The sequence below is a fragment of the Rana temporaria genome, chromosome 3 (genome assembly GCF_905171775.1).
Source record: "Rana temporaria chromosome 3, aRanTem1.1, whole genome shotgun sequence".
Taxonomy (NCBI): Eukaryota; Metazoa; Chordata; class Amphibia; order Anura; family Ranidae; genus Rana; species Rana temporaria.
This window is the reverse complement of record NC_053491.1, coordinates 195,067,341-195,088,011: the sequence shown is the minus strand read 5'-3', so window position 1 is coordinate 195,088,011 and position 20,671 is coordinate 195,067,341.

Below are 20,671 nucleotides of genomic sequence, written 5' to 3'. Positions count from 1 at the left end.
TGCCTTAACTTTACACAGCAATCGTATTGCTGTATAAAGTATGGCCGTCGTTCCCGCTTAGAAATTTAAAAAATAACGTCGTTTGCGTAAGCCGTCCGAGAATACGGAATTACGCTACACGCATCGCCGTTCGAAAAAATTACGTCACGGCGCGCAATGCACAGCGGGAGTTCGGAAACGGAGCATGCGCGGTAGGTCCGGCGCGGGAGCGCGCCTAATTTAAATGGCACACGCCCATTTAAATTGGCCCGCCTTGCGCCGGAGGCCGCCGGCGTAGGTTTTCATCGCAAGTGCTTGGTGAATCAGGCACTTGCGATGAAAAATTGCGGCGGTGTAACGTATCTACCATACGTTACGCCGCCGCTGCCCTACGTGAATCTGGCCCCATGTACCTCAACTTCATGATAGATATGTGGTATTGAATATTGGATGTGACTTAAAGCAGAAAGCCATCATCACCTTTTTTCTGACCTATATGCTTCTGCTTTTGGTATTTGATGTAAAAACTGTGTTGATATTTAATATTCTGCCCCTCCCTGTTGTGTGTCTCTGGATTTTCATAGAAGGGCACTGTAGCAGGCACATTCCTTGCTTGTGAACACCCAGCCTCCCACAAGACCCACTGACCGTTAGGGATGGGCTATTTGTTCGAGTCGGACATGAGTTCGACTCGAACACAATTTGGGGTGTTCGCAGCAAATTCAAAAAGCCGCGGAACACCCTTTAAAAGTCTATGGGAGAAATCAAAAGTGCTAATTTTAAAGGTTAATATGCAAGTTATTGTCATAAAAACGCCAGTTTTTTCGGTGATTCAGCGATTCAGTGATTTTAATAATGCTTAAAGTGAAACAATAAAAGTCTCTGCACAAAATTGACATTTCTAAAGGAAAAAAAGTAATTTAAAACTACTCACGGCTATAATGAATTGTCGGGTCCTGGCAATACAGATAAAAGTAATTGAAAAAAAAACAGCATGGGTTCCCCCTTAGTCCATTACCAGGCCCTTTGGTTCTGGTATGAATATTAAGGGGAACCCCAAACCAAAATTGAAAAAAAAAGCGTGGGGGTCCCCCCCAAATTACATATCCGGCCCTTCAGGTCTGGTATGGATATTAAGAGGAACCCTGCGCCATTTTTTTTTAAAATAAAGTATTTTTAACATTTTCACACTTTTTCTTTGTGAAATGGTAGGGGTACAATGTACCCCGTTACCAATTCACATAGGGGGTCTGAGGGTCCCCTTTGTTAAAAAGGCTTCCAGATTCCGATAAGCCCCCTGCCCGCAGACCCCCACAACCACTGGGAAAGGGTTGTGGGGATGAGGCCCTTGTCCCCATCAACATGAGGACATCCTCCCCATGTTGAGGGCATGTGGCCTGGTATGGTTCAGGAGGGGGGCATGCTCTTGTCCCCCCCTTCTTTTCCTGCAGTCTGCGAGGTTGCGTGCTCGGATAGGGGTCTGGTATGGATTTTTGGGGGGACCCCCAAGCCATTTTTTTTTCAATTACTTTTATTGGTATTGTTGGAACCTGACAATTCATTATAGTCGCAATCAGTTTTAAATGACATTTTTTCCTTTAGAAATGTCATTTTAAGCAGGGACTTTTCTAAGCATGGGAAACATGGGCTACTTTAAAGGAATACTATAGACACCCCACAGGTACGAAATTTAAAGGAATATTTCACTTTTATTGTTTCACTTTAAGCATTATTAAAATCACTGCTCCCAAAAAAATAGCTGTTTTTAAAACTTTTTTTTGCATTAATACATGTCCCCTGGGTCAGGACCCAGGTCCCCAAACACTTTTTATGACAATAACTTGCATATTAGCCTTTACTTATTTTTCATGTTCGTGTCCCATTGATTTTAACGGTGTTCGTGTGTTCGAATGAATTTTTATGTTCTGCTGCGAACCGAACCGGGGGGTGTTCGGCTCATCCCTACTGACCATCCTAGAAACCCAAAATCCAAGCTGTGTGAGTCACACATGCTGATGCACACAATTTCTATACAAAAACTTTCGGCTGGTTAAGAACAGCTTATTGCAGAGACTGCGTAAGTGGACACCTAGTATTGAGACTTAGGAACTCCTCTGAAGCAGTTGGTATATTGCTCAGACTAGTTTCTGCATACTGTACATCTCAACGGTCCCAGATTCCGTGGGACTTTAACAAACTACAGGTGTCAGATGGATTTAAAAAATAAGAAAAGAATGAAAGAAAATGGAAAAAAGTAGAAAGTAATTAAAGAACTTGCCTAAATGATGAACCTATTGTTCTCCTAAGGAGTTTCATTATCAAAGACATATAAAAAGGTAAGAATAGACCGATCCCAACTCCAGGCATGAGCATAGTCAATATACTGTGTCAGGTATTCAACAAGTTATATATAAAATATACTACAGTATATAATTTAATATAATTTTTATTCTTGACATTGTTAAGTGTAAAGCAGGCCATTTCCCCTCTGTTCTGCTTGTTGGTTGTGAAAACATGAATAATTGATGTACTTTCCCTTTTAGTAACAGTACTTACTTTCCTGTTAAAAAGTATCACCTATGAGGCTTTCACAAATTTATGTGTAGCAATACTTTCCATCTATTAAATCTGCCTTTGTTGTTTTAACTTTGGATAGTAATTTCTGCCAGCAAATACCTTATACAGCCCACTTCCTGTTTCTTGTCTGGTAAAAAGCCTAAGCTTATGACATCATTCACAGCTCTCTCTCTCACTCTCATGAGAGTTTGCCAGGCAGGGAGGGGGGATAAGTCATAAGAAGGCCAATGAGAGCTGGATATGTGCCCCTGTGTGTCTGAGTAAATCCAAGGAAGTGAACAGGCAACAGCTTTAGCTACCCACAGTTAAAATGGTTGCAGCCAGACTCAGTGGAGGGAGATTTCTGCAGCATATTTGGCATGTAAAAAATCACAGTATATGTTACGTACCTTGAAGATGAGCCTAACGTGCAGGGGGAGAGCTCTCATACAGCTTTGACTCAGGGACCACCGGAGTTGCAACAGTGGCCACGAGAGGTAAAATTGCCTGCGGAGTCTCTTGCTGGAAGAGGTAGCAGCTGAAGAGTAGCAGGAGCAGCGGATGCAGGTGCGCTGCAGATGCAGGTGTGCTGTGGATGCAGGACAGTGGATGCAGGTGTGCTGAGAATACAGGGCAGCGGATGCAGATGTGCAGCAAATGTAGGACAGTGGATGCAAGTGTGCTGCAGAGCTGGAGGGCATAAGGCTGGAACGGAGTCAGACAAGCCAGGTCATACACAGAGGGTCAATCAACATAAGCAGCAGGCAGAAAGTGGTCAGAGTTTAGTCCGGGTTTGGCAATGGAGAATCAGGCAAACAGGCAGGAATAGCAGGGTCAAGCATGCCAAAGGTCAGGACTGGAGATAGCAGTGTGGTCAAAAAGCCAGGTCAACACTGGATCAGATACCGGCACAGGATCAAAATACAGGGTACAGCTGCAGATCAGACATCATCTGCAATAGTAACGTTGCTGTCTTTATATAGGCCATTTGGCGCCAGCATTAATGGCTAATGTACATGCGCATGCTAATATGTGATCACCAGTTATGGCTAATGTACGCGAGCATGCGCCTATGCCTGGCAATACGGGCACCTGCAAATGCATGCATGCCATGTCCATGACAGTATATATAAAATAATATGCAAAGTGGTTGGAGGGAAGCTTCAGAATAGCAAAGTTATTTTTATTACAAATTATGTGCGCAGACTGCAGTTCCTCTTTAACTGTATTCTTGTGCAAGTCCATCAATTATGTTGTATAGTATCCTTGGCACACTAGCATTTTGATGAATAATAGGTATCTGTTTTGTTAACTGGGCCGGTACCATATCACATGTCAATAAAACTTTAGCTTCGGTAGATTTACGCGTTGAATATGTAAATTAGGTAAATACGCTGATTCACGAACGTAATTGCACCTGCTACGCCGTTTACGTTAGGCTTACGTCCGGCATAAAGTTACCCCTGCTATATGAGGCGCAGCCAATGCAAAGTATGGACGTCGAAACAAGCGTATATTTTTACGTCATTTACGTAAGTCGTACGTGAAAGGGGCTGTGCGTAGGTTACGTTCACGTCACAGGCATTGAGCAGGCGTATCTTAGGGAGTAAATTCGACATGATACTGAGCATGCGCGCGCATGCGCCGTACGATCGGCGCTTCATTTACATGGGGTCACGGCTAATTTCCATACAACACACCCACCTCTTCCACATTTGAATTACACGGGCTTACGCCGGCCCATTTACGCTACGCCGCGGCAACTTACGGCGCAAGTGCTTTGTGAATACTGCACTTGCCTGTCTAAGTTGCGATGGCGTAGCGTAAATAGGATACGCTACGCCCGCAAAAAAATACGCTCTCCTACGAGAATCTGGCCCCTGGATTTTTACTTGCCACCTTTTTAATATTTTAACTGTATCTGAACTCCTCCAACATCTCTTCAATTTTTTTAAGTTATTAAATGAATTCTGCTATCTGACTACAATTTCATCTGTTATTATAGATCCAGCTCCTTCAACTCAAGTGCATATCGCGTGATGATTATGTTGCTAAGTTTGAATAAAATCCTAGAGGAAAGCCAAAATAACAAAAGTCACAATGTAAACTTTGATTTCTGTGTTATTTTTTTTTCTAATGAGATAAATTTGTATTGAATTTTTAAGCTTTTATGGCAAAGAAAGAATTCTGAACAGGGTAAAACTGCAGCACTAGCAAAGTACAATAAGAATGAACAGAAGAATCATCAAACGGTTAAAATGCAGGGTATCATAAAAAAAAAAAATGCATACTCATCACATGGAAATGTAAATGCTACTCATTAAGTGTACGTTTAGACATATGGCTAACATGGCCGCACCGCTAGAAGGTGATATGCCCTCACCACCTGTTTTAACTCTTTAAATGCTGCACCGTAATTTTGCAATGACATGCATTACACGCAGTCGCAGTACAGTTGAAGTGTAACCCTATTGACATGGCTGTCTTTGCAGCTATGCAAGGGTGGTAAAAATGTGGTTCAACTGCCTGTTTTTCCTGGCCCCACACTCTCAGGGCTGGGCTCAGCCCTTCCTTTTAGAGCTCTGTGCTCAGCTGTCGGTTAATTGCAAACATATCTGGACTTTCTCTGCTCTGTTTTCCTATGAAAGACTTTTGCTTGGCTGACTTCCCTTTTGGTTCCTGATCCTGTTTGTTGCACCCAACTTTGCTGATCTCTAGACTCCTAGTTCTCTGGCTTGTTCTGACTACCCGTCCTGGTTAATGAACTCTGGCTATGTTTTGACTGCGTTTGCTCTGTTTATGCTATTTTACCATTTTATTAAATAGTGTGATATTTACTGTATTTCTGTCTCAGTCTGATTCATGGTTCCTGACACACAGGGGCCAAATTTGAATAGCCATGGGGCCGGGTCTGACCACAGAAAGTTATGTGAAGAAATGTTAAATTCTGTATAAAGCTGTATTCTTTGCTTATGTATTGCACACTTCACTCATATTGTGCATATGGCACTAATATTGTTTTGATTATGTATTCATATTTGTTTAGACTCTGATAAGAAAATAGACTGCCCATGTAATGCTCCTTTTTACCTTAAAGGTACAATTGTATTATTAATGTGATATCTGTGTATGTACTGAACATACTGAACAGTTATTTGGAAAGATGCTGGGGCTGATTTACTATGCTCTGTGCGCTGCGCTGGTTCATGCCTTAATTAGTGCGCCGGGTGAAGCCTTAATTAGGCGCATGAACCAGCGTAGCAGCCGGCGCATTGAAAGTAATATGTAAAGCCGCGCCGATCTCCCTATAGAAGTCTATAGGAGAAATCAAAAGTGTTCATATTAAAGGCTAATCTGCAAGTTTTGTCCTAAAAAGTGTTTGGGGACCTCAGTCCTGCCCCAGGGGACATGTATCAATGTTTTTTTTTTTTTTTTAAACGGCCGTTTTTTCGGGAGCAGTGAAATTAATAATTCTTAAAGTGAAACAATAAAAGTGAAATATTCCTTTAAATTTCGTACCTAGGGGGGGTGTAATGTCAGCATGTGTGCGCGTTTTTCCCGCACTTAGAACTGCCCCTGCACAAAGTGACATTCAGAAGGAAAAAAAGCCATTTAAAATTCACACGCGGCTATAATGAATTGTCGGCTCTGACAATTCTGACAGGATTAATTCATAAAACAAAAACAAAAATGTGTAGGGGTTCCCCCAAATTAAATTACCAGGCCCTTCAGGTCTGATATGGATATTAAGGGGAACCCTGCCGTAAAAAAAAAAAATATCCATACCAGGCCCTTCAGGTCTGGTGTGGATTTTAAGGGGAACTCCACCGGCCGCAGAAAAGAGGGGGGGGACAGAGTGCGGCCCCCCCCTCTCCTGAACTGCACCAGGCCACATGCCCTCAACATGGGGAGGATGTCCCCATGTTGATGGGGACAAGGGCCTCATCCCCACAACCCTTGCCCGGTGGTTGTGGGGGTCTGCGGGTGGGGGGCTTATCAGAATCTGGAAGACCCCTTAAACAAAGGGGACCCCCAGATCCTGCCCCCCCTATGTGAATTGGTAATGGGGTACATTGTACCTCTACCATTTCACCCCAAAAAAATGTCAAAAGTGTTAAAAATGACAGTAGCCGGTTTTTGACAAATCTTTTATTAAAATCTTCTTTTCTTCTTCCATTCGGGTTTCTTCCGCTGCTTCTTTCTTGGGTCTTCTCGTCCACATCTTGCCCGAGTCCGACGTGTTCTTCTATCTTCTCCGTCCGTCCTTCAGCCTTCTCGTCCACATCTTGCCCGCTGTCTTCTCCCATCTTCTTCTCCGTCCATCCGCCAGCCTCCTCGTCCGCATCTTGTGTCTTCTCCTGTCTTCTTCTCGGTCCGCCAGCCTTCTCCTCCACATCTTTTTCTTCCCCGGACCCAGCGCTTGAATTTGATTTGGCCGCCGTGTTCCGCTCCTGGGACCCGCCCCCCTCTGACGCCACAAGTAAACTCCTTAGAAGGTCATGTGCGTCAGAGGGGGGCGGGGTCACAGAGCGTCACACGGCGGGGGAATTCAATTTCAAGCGCGCCGTCCGGAGAAGAAGCCGCTGCAGCTTCCAATTGAAGTTCCCGCCGTGTCACACTCATGTGACCCCGCCCCCCTCTGACGCACATATGCCACACGCGGACTTTCAGATGAGTTTACCTGTGGCATCAGAGGGGGGCGGTTCCCAGGAGCGGGAACACGGCGGGATCTTCAATTTCAAGCGCAGAACCCAGAAGATCAAGCAGATGCGGGACGAGAAGGTCGACGGACAGAGAAGAAGATGGGAGAAGACGGCAAGATGGCAAGATGTGGACGAGAAGACCCAAGAAAGAAGCAGAGGAAGAAACCCGAATGAAAGAAGAAGAAGGAACCGCGGAAAGAAGATTTTATTAAAGGAATTGTCAAAAACCGGCTACTGTCATTTTTCACACTTTTGTCATTTTTTTTCTGTAAAATGGTAGGGGTACAATGTACCCCATTACCATTTCACACAATGGGGGGGCCAGGATCTGGGGGTCCCCTTTGTTAAAGGGGTCTTCCAGATTCTCATAAGCCCCCCGCCCGCAGACCCCCACAACCACCGGGCAAGGGTTGTGGGGATGAGGCCCTTGTCCCCATCAACATGGGGACATCCTCCCCATGTTGAGGGCATGTGGCCTGGTACGGTTCAGGAGAGGGGGGGCCGCACTCTGTCCCCCCCTCTTTTCTGCGGCCGGCCAGGTTAACGTGCTCGGATAAGGGTCTGGTGTGGATTTTTAGGGGGACTCCACGCCATTTTTTTTTTAAATTTGGGGTGGAGTTCCCCTTAAAATCCACACCAGACCTGAAGGGCCTGGTATGGATATTTGGGGGGACCCCACGCCATTTTTTTTGGTTTTTACGGCGGGGTTCCCCTTAATATCCATTCCAGACCTGAAGGGCCTGGTAATTTAATTTGGGGGGACCCCCATACATTTTTTTTTTTAGTTTTAATGAGCAATGACTGTATTCTTTATAGCCATGAGTACTTTAAACTTACTTTTTTTTCACTTCAGAAATGACATCTTGTACAGGGACAGTTCTAAGCACGGGAAACATGCGTGTAAACCCCCTCCCCCCTGTATGAAATGTAAAGGAATATTTCACTTTTATTATTTCACTTTAACCACTTCCATACCGCGCCTATTCTGGCACTTCTCTCCTTCATGTAAAAATTATATTTTGTTCCTGGAAAATTACTCAGGACCCCCAAACATTATATATAATTTTTTAGCAGACACCCTAGGGAATAAAGTGGCGGACATTTTTTATTTGATTTCCAACGGCATTTGCGCAATAATTATTCTAACGCCTTTTTTTTTTGTCCAAAAAAAACACCACGGTCCATGAATTTAAAAATAACCAAACAGTAAGGTTAGCCCAATTTTTTTATGGATAATGTGAAAGATGATGTTACACCGAGTAAATAGATACCTAACTTGTCACACAATCATGGAATGGCGCCAAACTTCGGGACATAAAAATATCCATAGGCGATGCTTGTTTTTTTTTTTTTTACAGGTGACCAGTTCAGAGTTACAGAGGAGGTCTAGGGCTAGAATTATTGCTCTCGCTCTAACGCATGCGTCAATACCTCACATGTGTGGTTTGAATAGTGTTTACATATGTGGGGACTTACATGCATATTCGCTTCTGAGTGCGAGCTTCTAGGGACAGGGCCGTTTATTTTTTTGTGTTTTTTAGCTCATATTTTTCTTCTTTCACTTTTTTGTCACTTTTTTTGATTTCGGATCACTTTTCTTCCTATTACAAGGAATGTAAACATCCCTTGTAATAGGACTAGTGTGTGACAGGTCCTCTTTATGGAGAGAGGCGGGGTCAATAAGGCTGGAAAGCATGGTATTGGAAAAAAAAGATCTCATGCTTTCAGCTGCAATCATGTTCGTTCAGCACAGTGGTGTAGTGTATAGCACTTTGACCTAGCAGCAAAAGATTTGTTGGTTCGAATCCCGCCCGTGACACCATCTGCATGGAGTTTGCATGTTCTCCCTGTGCCTGTGTGGGTTTCCTCCCACAATATAAAAACATGCTGTACATCGGATCCGGTCTAAATAAGCCCTAATATGCAGTAGTATATTTAGGTTTTGTGCTGCCCTAGGCCTGACTACATTTCTGCACCTCCTAATAGAAAAATGACCCACCCCTTCCTCTCAAAGCCACACCCTGTTTTTGTATCACCCGCCCAGGAATTTTCAGGGCACACACACACACTAGTTCTGGGGGGGGGGGGGGTTACTGGACTCCCTTAATTTGCATAGTTTTTCTCTCACTTCCTGTTTGGCTATGGGGCAGGAAGTGAAGGCAAATCTCCCCAATTGGACACAGATAATACAAAATAAACTGACAGGGCCTATAACCCTCCCTCACTCTATCCAAAATTAAAGAAAATAAAAAGTGTTGATTATAGTTCTAGTCAGGGGCGGACTGACCATTGAGTCACTCGGGCACTGCCCGAGGGCCACATGCCACTAGGGGGCCCCCATCAGGGTTGCCAGGCTCAGTAAAAAATCTTTTATTTTTTTAGATCTGTCCCTGATATGTCCGAAACTGACATGCTTTTAATGTGAATATCCCAAGATTTTAGCTGCTCCGCCTCTGCACTGCCTCCTGGCGTGGTGGCCATCTGTAAGCCAGAGGGGCCCCATAATCTTCTATTGCCCGGGGGCCCCATGAGTTGTCAGTCCACCCCTGGTTCTAGTTTAAGCACAAATTTCATAGATTTTTATTGAGAGGCCTAAGAAAATATAACCATGCCAATAGGCCAGGATACAGCGTGGCTAATATGTATGAATGTGTGTGTTAGAGCACCCCACCCAATGTTAACTAAAAAATTATTAATTTGCAAATAAGTATTATCTGCTCATTTTTTTTGGGATGTCTGCACCCCTGATAGTGACAACATTTGTGAGGTGTCACCCTTTCTAATTCATTCACTTCCTGTCACATAGCCAAACAGGAAGTGAGGGTAAAACCTTACTAATATCTTTTCTTGGGGACACAGAGATCAATCTAAATAGTTTCCCATTATGTAAATTGCACTCTAGCATTTTGCTGTGTACACCCCAAATTATTAGGGATCTTGGACTTTGGGGTCCATTTACTAAAGGCAAATCCACTTTGCACTACAAGTGCAAAGCAAGGAAGAAAACAAAACAACTTTGCTTCTACAGGATTGGATGTTAAAACCATCAGTGCTTCCTCTCTGATTTTCAGCAACTATGCTTGTACTGCAGAGTGGCTTTGCCTTTACTAAACCCCAAACTAAATAATCATTTGGGGCAGGGATCCTCAAACTACGGCCCTCCAGCTGTTGTAGAACTACACATCCCATGAGGCCTTGTAATGCACTGACATTCACAGACATGACTAGGCATGATGGGAATTGTAGTTCCTGAACAACTGGAGGGCCGAAGTTTGAAGACCCATGATTTGGGGTGTACACAGCAGTGCTGGAGTGCAATTTGCTTAATGGGGACACTAGTTAGATTGACCTGTGTCTCCAAGAAAAGACACTGGTAGGGTTTTAACCTCACTTCCTGTTCAGCTGTGTGACAGGAAGTGAAGCCAATTTTAAGAAAAGGGACACAAAGCTCAACCCCAAAAAAACACAAAGCAGGGGTTCTAACACTCACTTGGCTTCCCTCAAACACCCACAATTAGAATAGGATTGCCTTGCGCTAGATTTAAGCACAGTGCTGTAAATCAGCACGTCAAGCCTGTCCACCAATAGCAAACATCCCCCCCCCCCCCACAGGCCATGTTTGCAGGTTTTACTTCATCTTGCACATGTGCTTTAAAAGACAGTCTGGACAGCAATTCTTGATAAGAGAAATCCACAAAACATGTCCTGTCAGGGGGTACTTGAGGGCTGAGGACCACTGCAGAAAAAAGAAAATACTTACCAGTTTGTCTTTAATTTCCTCGAGATTAAACATGGCAAACATTTCATGCCTACACACCAGGAAAGAAGCTTAGACAAAAATCACACATAATTTGTTAGGCCCAAACCTATTTCAGCTGCAGCTGTCAAAATATAGCATGAAAAAGTAACAAAAAACAAACTTCCAAATTTTAAAGTAATTTTTATTGGTCAACAAAACAAGGAAAGCAAAAAAAGACAAACAAACACACAAACAAAAATACATTTCAAAAATAAAAATAAACATAGTTTTAACGTCACATCTTGACAAATTTTTCATAAAATAAGGCCGCATAGACAAATACATCAAAGTGAACATCATTTAAAAATAAACAAAAACCATTGGCAAAATAAAAAAAAACATGCAACAAACCACATTTGTGTTTAGCAACAGCATTTCTGCCAGCCTGCCCCTTCTGAGGGCAGCTGAGGAATGATCGATCCATGCTTTTTATAACAGTGCTAGTAATGAAGCAATTGAAATCACATGAACAAATTGCAGTCTCTAGTTTGGGTGAGCTTGTAATTGCGCACACCTGGTATTAACCCAAACCACGCTCTATGAGCATCCAAGTGATTTTCACCTTTTAAAAAGAAAGGATAATTTTTTTCTAAGTGTCTGAGCAGACTCAGTTCATCACACATGTAGGAACAAAGCTGCAATGGCATGAGAGCTTTTTTTTTTTTTTTCCCCTGATCTGATGCTTTCCAGCCTGAAGGGGAGGTGTTAAAGACAGAAGTGAACACGCACATTTAATAATCTATTTGTGGGAAAAAAAAGGTTGCCAATTTTGTTTGAGAGCCACGTCGCACGACTGCGCAATTGTCAGTTAAAGCGACGCCGTGCCGAATCACAAAAACTGGCCCGGTCATTGACCAGCAATATGGTCCGGGCTCAAGTGGTTAAAAATTCACAAAACACTAAAGTTAGCCCAATTTTTGGTGATAATGTGAAAGATGATGTTACACCGAGTAAATAGATACCTTACATGTCACGCTTTACTATTGAAAACACTCCTGCAATGGGGCCAAAATTCAGTACTTGAAATTCCCCATAGGCGACCTTTTTTTTTTTCAGGTTACCAGTTTATAGTTACAAAGAAGATCTAGTGCTAAAAGTCTTGCTCTCGCTCTAACGCACGCGTCAATACCTCACATGTGTGGTTTGAACGATGTTTATATATGTGGGCGGGACTTGTGTAAGTCCCGCCCACATATGTAAACACTGTTCAAACCACACAGTCATGCGATGTGGCTCCCAAACAAAATTGGCAACCTTTTTTTTCCCACAAAAAGAGCTTTATTTTGGTGGTATTTGATCACCTCTGCGTTTTTTTAATTTTTAGAGCTATAACCAAAAATAGAGCGACAATTTAAAAAAAAAAAAAGAATAATTTTGACTTTTTGCTATAATAAATATCCCCAAAAATATATATTCTAAAAAATAAATAAATCCCTCAGTTTAGGCCGATACATATTCTACATCTTTTTGGTTCCAAAAAAATCGCAATTAGCGTTTATTGATTGGTTTTGGCAAAAGTCTCCAAAATATGGCATTTTTGTTATATTTTTTTTTTAACTAGTTATTGCGGCGATCAGCGTTTTTTATCGGTACTGCGACATTATGGCGGACACATCGGACACTTTTTTGGAACCATTGGCATTTTTCTAGCGATCAGTGCTCTAAAAATGCATTGCTTACTATAAAAATGCCACTGGCAGGGAAGGGGTTAACACTAGGTGCGAGGGAGGGGTTAAATATGTTCCCTGGGTGTGTTCTAACTGAAGGGGGGGTGGGACTGACATGGGTAAATGACAGATCGCTGTTCATGAAGGGGAACTCCAGACCCAAAAGCTTCCAGCTCCTCCCAGTTTGGTCATTCCACTTCCTGCTGGAGTAGAGAGAAGACCTGTCTTCCAGAGCTCCTGTGTTCCAGAGGATCCAGCCACCTAGGACCAGCCTCCAGCCCCAGCCCCAGCCCCAGCCCCAGAAGAGGGGAGGGATGGCCTCCCTCAGCCCAGGAGAAGGACCTGCCTCCGGCCTCCGGAGTAACCAGCAGCACCTGCCCTCCTCCAGCCAGACGAAGATCAGCAGGGATGACCGCCTCTTCCTGGGCACCCAGCAGGGTCTCTTAGACTGGACTACCACACTACCAGGTGAGACTGAGGCCAAAGCCAGGAAGAGGTGTGATAAGATCAAGTCCCTGCTGGTTAGGATAGCCCAGGCCTGCGTGGAAAAAATGACAGCTCTCGCAGGCCTGAGGGACAAGAGGGACAGGTGCTCTAGTAGTAAGAGGTCGGAGTATAGGGGGGCCATCAATACCCTCAAGCTTGAGGTAAATGAAATCTGGGGTTACCTGGGAGGTTTTTTCGAACGTGGGGCTGGAGAGGTGTGCTTTCTTGAGGAGCTCCGGAAGACCCTCCAGCAGGCCAACCAATCAGGAAGTCAGACGGCAAGGAGGAGCAGCGGGCGGTCGGGGTCCCAACCCTCCAAGCAGCCGGGGAAGTCAGGAGAGCCTGGGTGTAGTGGGGGGGGTGGAAGCTCTGGTGGTGCAGGGCCCAGTAAGGCCATAAAACCTGGGGAGGGCTCCCGAGAGCCGATCCCTCGGTCCGTGAAAAAAGGGGCTGGGGGGTTGGCTATGACAGGGGAGCCCAGTGATCCAGGAGGCTGCAGGGCCCAGGCGCCGCCGGAGGTACCCCCCCGGTGTCTTCGGGTCAGCATGCCCAGGCTCCCTCAGGATGGTCACGCTGCCACAGCTGGGGCCCACCATGTGCCGGCCTCCATGACCCCTCAGCGTGCAGTAGAGCGGGATGATCTGGCAGTGAAAGTGTCAGGGACTGCTCCTGCAGCTGCTATGTCACCGGGAGAGAGGCAGGTACATGGTGGAGGTATAATAACAAAGTCAGCTTCAGGCAAACAGCTGGTGTGTAGTGTGACCAAGATGGCGCCGGCTGCTGGGGGAGGAGCAGCTGAGGCCACATTCCCCAGTGGGAACCAACCCCTTTTCAGGGAAGGGGGATGTGGCCAGCTCCCATCCAGTGCTCGGGACCCGGAAGTGACCGCCCGCGAACCGGAAAAGCACCCCCCGCGAACCGGAAGTGCACCCCCCGCGACCGGAAGTGCACCCCCCGCGACCGGAAGTGCACCCCCCGCGACCGGAAGTACACCCCCCGCGACCGGAAGTGACCCCCCACGATCAGAACTGCCCCCCTGCGAATCTGCGGCTGGTGTCACCGGCTTGGAGGACCTGGGGGATGAGAGGCCGGGGGTGCGGGGGTGCCTAGTCCCGGATGCTGCAGCAGGCACCTCCAGGCACCCCCGGCAAGTAATGGACAGCATGGACGGTAATATGGACGGTAACATGGACGGTAAGCTGCCACCCCCCCAGGTCCCCATGGACATTACCACAAGCCCCGAGGGGCTCCCTGCAGGACAGGCGGGGTGGGGGGAATGTCAGGTGGGACCCCTCCCGGTGGACTGTGCAGCTTATGACTTTATCCGGCAGTTGGAGGGGTCCCAGGGGGGCATCCCCCCAATACGGGTTGAGTCCCAAGGGGCTGGTGAGGTCGCAGAGGGGTCTGGGTGGGGGAGTTTGGTGGGGGAGGTACCCCCCTCTGCTGTGGCCCCAGGGGGGGAGGAGCCTGTAGTCAGGCCAAGGGTGGTGGGTCAGGGTGGTCAGGGTAGTTCAGCGGGGGTGGGTGCGACACCACCGGCAGGGATGGGGGCCCCCCCATCCCCCCCACTTCTGGGGGTGCTGAGGGGGGTACCCCGCTTCCGGAGAACATCTTTCGGGGGTCTCCGGAGGCCAACTTATTGTCTGCCCTAAAGGGGGGTCGCTCTTTCGCCCAGGTGGCGGGCTCTCGTGCCCCTCTGGACCACCTGTACAGCCGGTTTGGCGCCCAGAATTTCCGCGCCCCCCCTGCTGACCAGGAGAGGACGCAGGGGTCGGCGTGGACGAGGGGTACAGGTGGTCCAGAGAGGAGGCGTAGGAATGTTGTCCAGCTTCGGTACGAGGGTCCGGACCCCTGCCCCGCCCGAGGTGAGGTGGTGGACCTGGTACTCTCCTTGGGTTTTGGGGTGGGTGACCTTTTTGCTGTCATCCACCCCACCAACACACGGGAGTTTGACATCAGTTTTGTCACTCCCGTGTGTATGGAACGCTTCATCACCAGCTTTGGGCTGGTGAGGGGCGTTGACCCTTGGAAGAAGTACAGGCTCATTCCCATCTCCAGGCAGGAGGAGGTAAAGAACATCACCATCCTGGTGAGGAATGAGTCGCTCCCTCCGGAGGACATTGCCACCTGGCTTGGGAGGTACGGGCAGTTGCAAACCCCCCTGAGAAAGAACCTCGATGAGCGCGGGGTCTGGACCGGGGCTTGGTTGGCCAGGATCCGGCTTAAGAGGGAGGGCAACAGTGTTGCCCACCTCCCTGGCAGTGCCTTCCTGGGCAGAGACCGGATCCTGGCCTTCTACCCGGGACAGCCCCGTCGTTGCTTCAAGTGCGGCAGCCCGACCCACATGAGCTCGGACTGCACGGTGGTCAGATGTGGCCGGTGCCACGAGTTTGGCCACCAGTCCGACTCATGTGGGAAGATCTGTTGTAATCTGTGTGGTGAGATGGGGCACCCATTCAGTCGGTGCCCCAAAGCATATCGGGGTTCTTTCTCAGGGGGGGGACCTCCCGGGCCGGGAGCGGCCGAAGCCCCCCCGGCGAGTGATGGCCGGGGGGGTGGGGATCCTGGGGCCCCTAATGCCCCTCCGGAGGGACCAACAGGCCCACAGCCTCAAAGAAGGCGGAGCAGGCGTGGGCGAGGGGCTCCCCCCCCGGGAGATACGGGCTCAGTTGGCCAGGAGGCTCCCGATCCTCCGGAAGGCGAAGCCGGTGGGGAGGAGTCGGGGAGGCCTGGGGGTCCCGGGCCTGAGGGTCCGGGGCCCCGGCTTTCCCCTCCTTTAGTTGCAGGGCCGATCCCCCCCCCTCCACCTGTTCTATCTGCCTCCCCATGCAGCCCCCCCTCATCTTCCCATCCCCGTCCCCCCCCCCCTCGTCCCCCCCCTCCCAAGTCCCGTCCCCCCCCTCCCCCTTCTTCTGCCGATCCCCTTTCTGTCCCCCCCCCTGTCTCTGGCCCCCCTCCTGCCTCTCCCATCCCCCCCCTTCTGGACCCAAAGTCTCCTCTGGCCTTGTGGCCATGGAGACGGAAGCTGCTCGAGCCTCATCTAAGAGGGAAATCTCGAGCAGCGGGTCCGAGGAGGGGGGTGGCGTAGTCACCTCAGAGAGATGGCAGGAGTGGGAGCAGGTGAGACGCAGGAAGAAGGGGAAGGCTGTGAAATCTGGGGGCGGGAGGTCCCCTGTGAAGGGTGGGGTTCCCCCAGGGGCACGAAGTGGGGTGTCCCTGGGGAACCCGTTTGGTGTCCTCTCCTCCTCCTCGGACTCAGAGGAGGAGGAGGGAGTGTAAATATGTAAATATGTTTTGGTGTTTGTAGTATGAAGGAGAACGTGACCCTTTCAATCATTTTGATGGCGGTACCCTCTCCAATACGGCTTGCGACCATTAATGTCGCAAGTATTCGTTCTGCACGAGCTCGTTTTATGGCCTTTGATTTTCTCAGCCGTGTTGAAGCTGACATTTTGTTTTTGCAGGAGACCTGGCTGGCATCTGTGGCAGAGATGCATCTAGCAAAGAGGGAGTGGAGATGTGGGCCCTCCCTCTGGTCTCTTGCGGCCGAGCCCTGCAGTGGTGTTGCGGTCCTTTTTAAGACTGGTTCGGTGGCTTGCCGGCGAGTGATTGAAGTGGAGATTGGTAGATGTCTGGTGGTGGACGCTGTCGTGAGGGGGCAATTCCTCCGGCTCATTAATTTTTATGGGCCTCAAACCAAGAGGGAGAGGAAGAGCCTCCTTACGGCGGTTAAGCCTTATCTTTTTACATCCCAGCAGGTGATCTTTGGTGGTGACTTCAATATGATCACTAGGCCCAAAGACCGGGCAGGTGCCGCCAACCCTCTGGGATATGATAGTACTTTTTTGAATAGCGTAGTGAGGGAGGCCGGGTTGGTGGATGTGCACGTTCGTCACCTCCCCAACCTCACTGGTTTCACATTTTCCCGAGGTAGTTCTAAGAGTAGATTAGATTTTTTTAAAGGGGGACTCTGCTTGCTCGGCTCCAGAGCTGCAGTCGGTGGAGTTCTCCGATCACTGTATGGTATCTGTGGCCCTGAATGTCGCCGACACTCCTCAGAAAGGGAGGGGTATGTGGCGCCTGAATGGGTCGCTACTGGAGGATCCTGAGGTTAGGGAAGCCTATGAGGTTTTCTTCCTGGACCAGACCTCGCTCCTTGAGGGCAACTGCTCCCGCCTTGAATGGTGGGAAGTAGTTAAAAAGAGGTCTGGTGACTTTTTCCGGGAAATCTCTGGGTACAGGGCAGCTTCCAAGTACCAGGCCTACCAGAGACTACGCAGGCAGCTTGACCGCCTGGTGTCCTCTGGGGGCTCTCGGGAACAGATATCCGGTCTGAAGGCGCAGATGAAGGAGTGTCAGTACGACCGTCTCGCCTCCCTGGTTTTTGAGAGGGATTATGGGAAGTTTATCTCTCCTGATCCCTACAGGAGCTGTGGTGAGGCGGCGAGTTCGAAGGTCGTACACGGCCTGAAGGATGCCTCGGGATCTCTGGTCCGGTCCAGATCAGGGATCCTGGGTGTCGTCAGAGACCACTTTTCGGACCTCCTGAAGAAGCGGCCTCTAGACATGGAGAAAGTCAGGGAATTCCTTGATGAGACCCCACTGGAAGTGAGGTCTGACCTTCCTGACTCTCTGACAGAAGAGATCTCGGTGGCTGAAGTCGAGCAGGCTATCAGCTCTTTAGCATCTAAAAAGTCGCCTGGGCCCGATGGGCTCACGGCAGAGTTTTACAAAACCTTTAAGAGCCTCTTGGCTCCTCATTTGAGGGACGTGTACCGTGAATGTTTGGCCTATGGCCTGCTGCCTCCCTCAATGAGAAGGTCAGCTCTGATCCTTCTGTCAAAGGGAAAAGACCCGTCTGTGGTGGAGAATTGGCGTCCGATCGCCCTTCTTACCACAGATAGGAAGATACTGGCAAAGATCTTGTTTACACGTCTGTCTGCTTTGGCGGGCAGGATGCTGTCTCCCTCTCAGCACTGCACAATTCCTGGCCGGGGCACTTTTGGTGCCGTCCTGAACGTCCGGGAGGCTGTGGAAAGGTGCAGGGCTGATGGCAGCGAGCGGTATCTGCTTGCACTGGATCAGGCTAAGGCGTTTGATCGGGTGAACCATGAGTACCTTTGGCTGCTTCTGAGGAGATACGGTCTGCCTGATCAATTTGTTGATTGGCTACAGGTATTGTATAGGGGAGCTGAGAGCTTCCCTCTTGTCAACGGTTGGGTGGGTCGGGCCTTTTCTGTGGACTCTGGCGTCCGGCAGGGCTGCCCGTTGAGCCCCCTCCTGTACGTCTTTGCGGTTGACCCCTTCGTAAGGAGGCTAGACTGCGAGCGTCTTGTGGGGGTTCCGGTGGGACCTGTCGGGGGTCCGGTTTCGGCAGTGAAGGTTGTGGCCTACGCGGATGACGTCTCGGTGGTGGTATCTGGTCGTGAGGAGGCCCATTATGTGGAATCCCAGATCGGGTGCTACTCTGAGGCGTCAGGTTCGCTGGTCAATTGGGACAAGAGTGAAGTTTTCTGGATGGGGAAGGAGGGGGAGCAGTTCCCCCTTCCGGACGTGTTCCCCACGCCCGTACCAGAGATTCGAGTACTTGGCATTCATTTCGGCCCGGGTGATTATCCCAAGCTAAATTGGGAGCGCAGGCTGGTGAGTGCCACTCGGAAGGTGAAGGCCTGGAGAGGTTGGAAACTTTCCCTGAGGGAAAGGGTATGCTTGGTCAAGACGTACTTACTGCCTGAGTTTCTCTTTGTGAGCTACGTGTGTCTTTTGCCAGCATCTCTCTATGCTCGGGTCTCTGGTCTGTTCTTCCTGCTGTTGTGGGGAAACAGACTGAACCTGATCAAGAGGGAGGTCACATACCGCCAGCGAAGGCAAGGAGGGTTGGACATGGTCAACCCGGTGGTGTTCTTCATCATCATTTTTGTAAAGTACAACTTGCAGTCCATCTTTGTGGACGCACCTTCCTGGTGGGAATGTTCATGCAAGGACTGGCTCTTGCTGTTCCTGAGGAGGTGGGGGGAGGGGGGGAGGCCCGGCGATCTGAGGAGATCGCATGGGTATCTCCCATCCTACGTCCCCCTGGCATTGAAGGCACTGAGGCAGTGGCGGATAACTGCCCTTGAGGTGGGCTCTCTGGGTCGGCGTGAGCTGTACCTGAGGGTCATGGCCTCGGACATTTTGAAGCCCCTGTCTTTAAGGGACTGTCCTGAGAGGGTCCTCACGGAGGGGTTAGCCCTCTTGAATTCTTCCAGAATTCCAAACAAGTTTTGGGATCTTGCATGGAGGTCGTTCCATGGACGACTGTACGTCCGTGCAAATCTCATATATCTGAACCTAGGGGACAGGGGCTGTCCCCGACGGGAATGTGGAGGGACATTGGAGACCATGGACCATTTTCTGGTCCAATGTCCCTTCAACATGGAGGTTCTTACGGGGGTAGGGGGTGCCATTGGCTACCCCCGCCTTCCGGCCCTGACCTATGCTGAGCGGGTGTATGGTGACTTCGGGGTCCGCAGGGGTTTTGAGTTATCGTCACTTTATTTAGTCAGCGTAGTTGTGCTTTACTACACTTGGCACGCTCGGTGTTTGGTGTCCACTAGGGACAAAATCCTGTCTGTGCATGAGGTGGTGGGCGATATCTTTCGGGAGTTGGCGAAGGTGCGGGATCTGGAAAGGAGCAGGGTCGGGCCTGAGAGGTGTGCCCATTTATGGAGGGGGTTCCTCTTCCAGCCCCCTTAGGCCATGACCCTGCCCCTCTCCATGGGTAGGGGCAACTTTCCTTTCTCACCCCCCTTAGATTTTGTTTATAGTTTATTTTTGAAATAAGGCTACAGACATGTCTGATTATCATGTTCTCGCTCATACGTGGGTTGTAGGTATTTGTTGTTCTGGTGGTGGGGTGTGTTGTGGGTTGGCGATGATCTGGACAGTAGTGGTTTTTATGGACTTTAATATTTCCCTACTGTACCAGTGAGCCGTTTTAAGTTGGTTTTGTTCTTTTTTTTGTTGGCAATGATCTGGACAAGCTTTTTCTGATGGACTGTAAAGACTTTTTCTTGTACCAGTGAGCCTGTTGTAAATACCCGTTCTAATGTTGTTGTGTTTTTTTTTTGCAGTTATTTTCTTGGAGGGTGGTATGATGGTTTGTGTGTGTTGTTTGTTTTGTGTTATTTAGTTTATTTTGTATATTAACTTTTTTATGGTCGTAGTTTAAAAAAATAAAAATCTCCAGACCAAAAAAAAAAAATGTGGGTTCCCCTTCAGGTGCATACCAGGCTCTTAGGCTTGGTCTGGAACATAAGGGGGTAAACCCGTGCCGAAAACCAGCGTGGGGTCCCCCTCAAGATGCAGACCAAGCCCTTATCCCAGGCACGCAGTCTGGCCGGACAGGAATGGGGGCGGGGACGAGCGAGCGCCCCCCCTCCTGAGCCGTACCAGACCGCATGCCCTCAACATGGGGGAGTGTGTGCTGTGGGGGAGGGGGG